The sequence below is a fragment of the Enhydra lutris genome, unplaced genomic scaffold (genome assembly GCF_002288905.1).
Source record: "Enhydra lutris kenyoni isolate GAN:26980312 unplaced genomic scaffold, ASM228890v2 scaffoldscaffold5, whole genome shotgun sequence".
NCBI classification, from domain to species: Eukaryota; Metazoa; Chordata; class Mammalia; order Carnivora; family Mustelidae; genus Enhydra; species Enhydra lutris.
In genome coordinates this window covers 7966011-7975250 of record NW_019154089.1, presented here as the reverse complement: position 1 = coordinate 7975250, position 9240 = coordinate 7966011, and positions in this window count along the sequence as shown.

Sequence of the window (9240 nt, the reverse complement as noted above, 5' to 3'; positions counted from 1 at the left end):
TCACATGGTTGTGTGATTTTTTTTTCCAGAGTCCCAGGGTAGGAATAAAATGCACACATGATTGGATTTGGGGGTGGCAGTACCAGGGAACAGAATGACAAGACAGTGGAGGAACTGAGATTGATGAAAGCAAAGGACCACAGCATTTAGATTGAAGAGGAAAGGGAATGAAACATGACAACCTCTGTTATCCTAGTATGCTGTGCCCATCTACTTTTTTTTTTCTTTATTTGGGGTATATGAGAACCTGGCACATTAAGATCCAGAGTGTTCAAAGGAAGAACTTGCAGATCAGCCCAAGGTGATAGAATCTGTCCCATCTCTCTTGGACTATTCACCAAGGATGTGACTGTGTTGATATGAAACCTGAGGAGACTGAAGGCAATTACTCAGTAGGGGCCAAGGGCTAGATTTTATTTTTTAGCATAATGAGATATAGCATTAATAATTAAGAGTGTAGGCTTGGAGGCAGACAAAGCAGAGTTCTACTTTGGACCTGCCACATAAACAACTGTAGCAACTGGGCAAAGTAACTTCTCCTTGGTTTCTTTGTCTATAAAGTGAGGACAATAAGAATACATATCTTATAGAGCCGTTGTGAGGCTATTGTTAGTATTATTGTTGTAATAATACGATAGCAGAGAGGACAGATGCTGGATCAGGACTAATTTCCACCCTAATCTGGCATCTATCTCAGAAGATTAAGATCATCAGTAACTTTAGATTATCTAAATCTAGGGGCGCCTGGGTGGCTCAGTGGGTTAAGCCTCTGCCTTCCGCTCAGGTCGTGATCTCAGGGTCCTGGGATTGAGCCCTATATCGGGCTCTCTGCTCAGCGGGGAGCCTGCTTCCCCCATCTCTCTGTGTCTGTCTCTCTGCCTACTTGGGACTTCTCTCTCTCTCTGTGAAATAAATACATTAAAAAAAAAAAAGATTATCTAAATCTAACTCAGCCTCCTGATATTTTCCTATGGACTCTTACTCCAATTTGTCACATAGCCCATCATATCTCATAAGGAGACCTACATGTTCCTATGTATCTTTTCTCTTGGGTTGATCTTGTCCAGACCTGTGGCTTTAAATACCAACATACGCAGATAACTCTCCAATTTATATCTCATTCTGACCCCTCCTATGGACCTCATACTTACATGTACAACTGTCTCCAAACTTATACTGAAATATAAGTTTAAAATATTAATATACTTAAATAATTTCATTTTTATATTCAAAATAAAACTCTTCTACAGGCAACAAAAGAAAAAATAGATAAATTGGACTACCCCAAAATTTAAGATTCTTGCACATAAATGGACATGATCAACAGAGTGAAAAGACAACCATGGAATGGGAGAAAAGATTTGGAAGTCATGTATCTGATAAGCAGTTAACATCCAGTATATAGAAAGAACTCCTACCACTCAACAACAACAAAAACAAACAGCACAATATAAAAATGGGCAAAGGACTTCATAGACATTTCTCCAAAGACAAGATGCAAATGGCCAATAAGCACATAACATGATGCCCAACAACACTAAACATCAAGTAAATACAAATCATAACCACCATAAGATATCATCTCATACCCATTAGGATAGCTACTATTTTAGAAAAAGTAGAAAATAACAAATGTTGGTGAGGATGTGTTATAACTGGAACTGTTGTGTGCCATTGGTGGGAATGTAAAACACTGTAGTCCCCATAGAAAACAGCACGGTAGCTCCTCAAACAATTAAAAATCTCATTGCCATATGACCCACGCAATCCCACTTCTTGGTGTAGACATAATGGAATTGAAAGAAGGGACTCGAAGAGATATTTATGTACTTGTGTTCATACAGCAACATAATTCATGATAGCCGGAAGATGGAAGTGACCCACATGTCTATTGACAGATGAATGAAAGAACAAACTGTGGTATATACTTATAGTGGAATATTATTCATCCCTCAAAAGAAGGAAAATTCTGACACATGCTCTGGCAACACACGTGAACCTTGAGGACACTGTGCTTAATGAAACAAGCTGGTCACAAAAGGACAAATTCATAGAGACAGACAGTAGAAGCCTGGTTGCTGGGGGCTGGAGGTAGGAGGGAAGCGGGGAGTTTTTGGTTAACAGGGACAGGGATTCCGTTTTGCAACATCAAAAGAGATGGATGGAAAAAGATGGATGGCAGTGATGACTGTACAATGGTATGAATGTACTTAAATGCCATTCATTTGTGCTCTTAAAAATGGTTAGGATGGGGGTGACTGGTTGGCTCAGTGGGTTAAAGCCTCTGCCTTCGGCTCCGGTCATGATCCCAGGGTCCTGGGATCGAGCCCTGCATCGGGCTCTCTGCTCTGCGGGGAGCCTGCTTCCACCTCACTCTCTGCCTGCCTCTCTGCCTACTTGTGATCTCTGTCTGCAAATAAATAAATAAAATCTTCCCAAAAAATGGTTAGGATGATAAATTTTAAAGTTTTTTTTTTAATATTTTATTTATTTATTTGACAGAGAGAGATCACAAGTAGACAGAGAGGCAGGCAGAGAGAGGGAGGGAAGCAGGCTCCCTGCCGAGCAGAGAGCCCGATGCGGGACTCGATCCCAGGACCCTGAGATCATGACCTGAGCCGAAGGCAGCGGCTTAACCCACTGAGCCACCCAGGCGCCCAGGATGATAAATTTTAAGTTAGGATGATAAATTTTATTAGGATAAATTTTTAAAATAATAAATAATTTTAAATTATTTTTAAATTTTAAATTTTAAATTAAAATGAAGTAGAACTCTTAATTTTCTATGCCCGCCACCCCACCCAATTTCTTCATTCTAAAAACTGGCACCAAGTTGGTTAGGCCAAAAACCTAGGATTCATCCTTCATTTCCTTCCCTGTCGCCTATATCCAATAATAAGTTATGTCACCTTTTGCTTCTGAAATATATTCTGAATTCATCCATTCATCTCTTCTACAGATACTGCTGTCCTTCAGGCCATCACATGCTCTGGTCCATGATGTTGTAATGGCTTGCTAACCAGTTGGCTTGTTTTCATTCTTGTCCTCTCCAGTCAATTCACAGAGCAGAGCAGCCAGAGCACTGCTTAGGGTAGAAATCACACCTTAACCTTTCTCTATTTAAAAATACTCTGATAGCTTCTCACCACACCTAGAATAAAATTCAAACTCCTCGCCAATGTTTACAGAGCGCTAGATGAACTGGTGTCCATACACACTGGTCTCCTGCCAACATCTCTGACCTTATGTCTATCACCATTCACTTTGATCACTATGTTCCAGTCACGCTGGTCTTCCCTCTGTTCTTCCAACACCCCAAGCATATGCCCTTTCCTTGCAGCCTTTGCATTTGCTGCTCCTCTGCTTGGTACACTCTCTTCCCACATCTTCACATGATAGGTTCCTTCTGATCCCTTGCGTCTCAGCTGAGTTATTACCTTCTCAGAAAAGTACTCATTTCCTATCCGATCGAAGGTAGCCACCCACTGACTGTCACACTTGACACCGTCATCCTCTTTTCTCTCTTCTTGGCACTTACCATTATTAGAAATTCGCATTTGTTGTCACAAGTTTATCAACAGCTTCACCATCCCCCCAACTGAAGTGTGAGCTCTGTGAGAAGAGATATCTTGTTTGTTTCTTCAATTCCCAGAACCTGAACACTGTTGGGCGCATAACTTCCTAGTCAAATATTTGCTGACTGAAAGAAGAAGTGAATAATATTAATGATCCAATTTTCCTTCTGTGTCATATATATATATGAATATGTATGTATATATGTATATCTATAATATGTATACATGTGTGTGTATATATACACACAATATATGTTTGTATGTATTTACATATATATGTATATATGTATATGTGTGTGTGTATATATATGTGTGTGTGTGTGCCTTTTGAGAAGGGGTATCTGGATAGTTTAGTCAGTTAAGCTTCCTCTTGATTTTGGCTCAGGTCATAATCTCAGGGTTGTGTGATCAAGCCCCAGGTGGGCTCCGTGATGGGTTAAGATTCTCTGACTCCCTCTGCCCTTCCCCACCACTTGTGGGCCCTCTCTCTCAAAAAACAAAGCAAAACAAAACAAAACAAACAAACTAAAAAAAACCCACCTTTTGTGTAAACTGGTATTTCTAACATTAGACATCACCAGTGTCTTTTCTATCTATTCTAGAATGTGGTAACCAGTCTTTAAAATGTAAGCAGCATATCTGACATTTCATTTTATGTAGGTATACCCTGAAGAGAACAAGTTTACATTCCTACTCTGGCCCCAAGTGTAGCAAAGTGTAATTATTTATATGGAATTTCAAAATTGTCCTGTATTTCTTAAAACCAAATTGTAGGCTTTCATATTGGAAATTACACTCATTCAAAGTAGAAGTCTAGACATTGAAGTCTTTAAAAGATTGTTGAAAGTATTTCATCATATACTTTTTCTAGTCTAAAGAATGTTTCAAGCTTCATTCTCTTTATGGTTAGTTATCTAACTGCCCAGGCCAAAATAGACTGGGCTTAAAGGGCAGGACCACATAGCAGCACAAAGGTGACTTCTCTGGTCCTTCGACTATGCAACACCAAATCTCCTTCAAAGTCAAATTTCTAACCACAGCTGGACTCATGAATATAGACCATTCTGTCATTATTTTTTTTTACTTTTCATAAATAAAGTAAGACTATTTTATTTATTTTTTTAAAAGATTTTATTTATTTATTTGACACAGAGAGAGATCACAAGCAGGCAGAGAGGCAGGCAGAGAGAGAGGAGGAAGCAGGCTCCCTGCTTAGCAGAGAGCCTGATGCGGGGCTTGATCCCAGGACCCTGAGATCATGACCTGAGCCAAAGGCAGCGGCTTAACCCACTGAGCCACCCAGGCGCCCCTAGTAAGACTTTATTAAGAGATTTAAAAAGATAAAACAAAGGAATATTCGAATATAACAGTTCAATTATGGATTAGCTTTCCATAAACTGAATGTTCAATCTGCTGCTTAAAAGGATCATTCCTATAGGAAAGTGATTTAGCTTCTCTGCTCCATTTATATACTAATAAAAGAAAAGATGAAAAAGTATCACCTCGATAATAATATTAATAATAAAATGGTCTTAATGAGATAATGTTAAGGATTTCATTGAGACCTCATAAGAAACACATAGTTCATCATAAAAATCTCTAAAATTGCAATATTTAATCAGAAATAGATACACAAGTTTACTCTGTAAACAATTACACTGAACTGAAAAATTAAGGGAAAAGGGAAAAGATTGAGTCTAAATTTTATAATAACTATCCAATATTATTAGGAAATATTCTATCTGGACTCTGTCATTAATATTATAAATCTTGGGAGGGCACAACGATTTTGTGTTGATTCGATGTTAAAATGATAATATTTTAGACATACAGGGTTAAATAAGACATTATCTGTCACTATTTTGAAGTGTATTTACAATTGACAGCAGGAAAATGGCACAAAACTGCTGCATTCCCACTGACAACTGAAGTCCTGTTATGCCAAGTTCAACTACAGAGGCTCTAGTGGCCCCAAACGCTGATATGCATGGGTCATGACATGCCACTTGGGATGTCTGATGAGGTGGACAGACTCCTGTTCTTCCACCCTTGAGTCACACTCTGGTGTTCTGAGGCCAAGGCAAATAAAGTCTCACAGACATCTTGGCAAAAATAGCTATTTCAGATTTTACTCAAAGCGCCCATTCCATAAAAACTGTACATGATCTCTGTAAAATCAACAGCAGAACATGGGCAGACCCTCCGAATCATCCTTTACTCTGATACTGAAGCCTAGACCTCCTCTCTCTTTTCCCAAAGGAAGAGTCCTTTCTTGGGAGGCTTCGCCTTCTCTGGGCAAGTAAGGGCTGACTGCTTCAGCTCACATAACTATAAAAATGTCCAAATCTATAGAGAACACATAGCTCTTAAGGTGATTCTTTAGAGTTAATAATCAAAATAAAAATAATAACTATAGCTAATATTTCTTTCACACGTAACATGTGCTAGGCACAGAGCTAACCACTACCTTCTAGAAAATTGAGGTTTGCAAAGTTTAAAAACTTGCCCAACCTTACAAGCTAGGACTTGAAGGAGTCAGCAACTGAATGTTGACAGCTATACCCAGAGGCTATGCTCTTAACCAATACACTATATTGTCTATTATCCTAGAGGTAATTACAAGGTTTGTAAAATTCTATCCTGTTGAATATATGTTAAAACAAATCAAGGAGGTATAGATGTTTATTCTTCCTTATTTTATTTTTTTATATTTTATTTTTTAAAGATCTTATTCATCTGCCAGAGAGAGAGAGAGAGAAAACAAGCAGGGGGAGTGGCAGGCAGAGGAAAAAGGGCCTGATGTAGGACTCCATCCCAAGACCCCGGGATCACGACCCGAGCCAAAAAGCAGACACCTATCAACTGAGCCACCCAGTCTTCCTTATTTTAATTCAACATATTGTTTAATAATCTGTGTATTAGTTATTTATTGCTTCATAACAAATCACTCCAAAATGTAGCCACTTAAAACAACAAACATTTATTACCTCTCTCAGTTTCAGAGGGTCAGGAATCTGAGAGCCACTTAGCTGAGTGGTTCCAGTTCAGGTCTCTCATAAGGTTGTGGTCAAGCTGTTGGCTAGGGATGCAATCATCTGAAGGCTCAATTGCGGCCTGCCTGGCTTTGTAGTAGAACATATGACTCTTGATCTCAGGGTTGTGAGTTCGAGACCCATGGAGGATGTAGAAATTACTTAAAAATAAAATCTTAAAAGAGAGAGAAAGAAACTCAACAGATGCTGAAGTCACCACTAACAAGCTCTCTCACACAGGTACAGAGGGCAGCAGTTCCGCTTTGGTTGTTGGCATTAGCCTCATTCCTAGGCTCCACCTGGGCCTCTTAAAGGGCTACTTACTACATTACAGCTTGATTGTCCAAAAGAAATAGAAAGGGGGCAGGGGAGAGTAAAGAAACAAAGAGGAAACACTCAAGATGGAAATCTTGTAAAACATAATCGCTTAAGTGATGAAACATTACTTCTGCTCTTTGCTATTGGTCACAAAGACCAATCCTGGTACAAAGTGGGTGGGGCCTATGCAGGATATGAATATCAGTAGACAGGGATCACTGGGTGTCATCTTGGAGACAAGTTGTTGTATCTGCACTTTAATCCATTTAAACTAGGGTTCTAACCTTTCTACTATCTGCCATGTAAATCAGTTTTACTTTATATTATTTATAAAATGGGAACATCCTAAACTCAGAATCTTGAATGTTGGAAGGCCTTAAGTAACTGATTCTCTCAGAGTCTAAGTTCAAACTCTCTTTTAAAAGAATCAATCTCAATAATAATAACATTCAGACGGTAATCATGGCCCCACCTAGAACTGGAAGATGCTCCTTCGCTTTGTGCTGTGACAAGCGGTTTTTGGCAAAAGGTTTCTTTTCTTAATATCTGCAACTTCTCCCATAACCTATCGAATTGTTTTCAGACCCCTTCAGGAGTGTTTTCTGATGTCCAACTGATGTTTCTTTTTTCTTTTTTTTTTCCAATTGATGTTTCTTTTTTTTTTTTTTTTTAAGATTTTATTTATTTATTTGACAGACAGAGATCACAAGTAGGCAGAGAGGTAGGCAGAGAGAGAGAGGAAGGGAGGCTCCCTGCTGAGCAGAGAGCCCAATGTGGGGCTCAATCCTAGGACTCTGAGACCATGACCTGAGCGGAAGGCAGAGGCTTAACCACTGAGCCACCCAGGCGCCCCATCAACTGATGTTTCTTAAAGTAAGACTTTTTCACATTGTTTGGTCTGGACACAAGTCAGCATTCTTCTCATAGAAGCTTTCGTTTATTTTGAAATATTGAAACAATTTTGAGAATTGATACAAGAAACAAGTTTATTTTCAAGACGCTTGGTTTTCCTTTTTTGTTAGGTCCAGAAAAGGACTGTTACTTGAGATAAGATGTTAGAAAGGATTAAGTGTATTTCTGAAGCCAAAGTCAGCCATCTTCTGAGGGCAGGAATATTGAACAGTAAGTATAAACAAAATGACTAATACCTGTGTTAACATTTTAATCTTCATTTTTTTAAAATTCTATTATGCTTTAAGGAAATTTTTATATTTCCCTGCATAAAACATGCTGGCTTGCTCTTCTTTATTTTTATTTTCAATTTAGAATATAATCACTATTAACTAGTGTTTATCTAATAGATCACATTTAAAAATGTACATTTAGTTCTCCATCACTAAGCCACTGTAATTACAAAAAGGAATATGCTGCAATGCTAAATTTACAGCCCTCATTCTTAAAGGCTTTAGAATAGTGTTGTCCAATAATGGCCACTAAATAGCCACTAAAGTTACATGTGGCTACAGAGCACTTAAAATGTGGTTAATACAAACTGAAATGTGCTGTAAAATACAAGGTGGATTCTTAAGATTAGTGTAAATGAAAAGGATGTAAGACTGTAAACTATCTCAATAATTTCTATATTGATTACATGATGAAATGGTAAGGTTGGATATACTGGATTAAGTATCTTAACATTTATTTCATCCATTCCTGTTTACTTTTAATATGCAGGGTTGCCAGATAAAAATACAGAACACCCAGTTACATCTGAATTTCCTATGTCCCTGCTCATATATTAATATTATGAAATTATTCCTTGTTTAACTGAAATTCACATTTTAACTGGGTTTTTGTATTTTTATATTTTTATTTGCTAAATCTGGTAACTTTTTTAATATGACTACTAGAAAAATTAAATTACAAATGTGTTCTATCAGACAGTGAGGCTTTAGAATTATCTGGTTTTTTGTTTTGTTTTTGTTCTACCGACTGAGTTAACTGTGCAGAAATGCCTAATCTGAACATTTAATCCTAGACTGGGATCGACAATATGCTCAAAGTTAAATTTTTACATTTGTTTTAACAAGTTAAAGGCCAACGAAGGGGATATGTCGCAGACCAAAGTATAGAAAGGGCATTTGGATTAGAATTAAAAGGCAATGCTTCCAGCCTCCCGATCAGGGTACTTAACGGTTCCGGTTTCAAAATAAGCCCTGCCACTCTCACATGGATGGGCGGTGTCAAGGGCAGCTACCTGGCAGTGAAGACTCTGGGCTAGTCACAGTCCCTCAATAAAAAGTTGGCGGGGGTGGAGGAGGCAGTATTTTTAATACTTGAGCCTCGCACCCTGCTCGTCTACACATCCCTCCTCT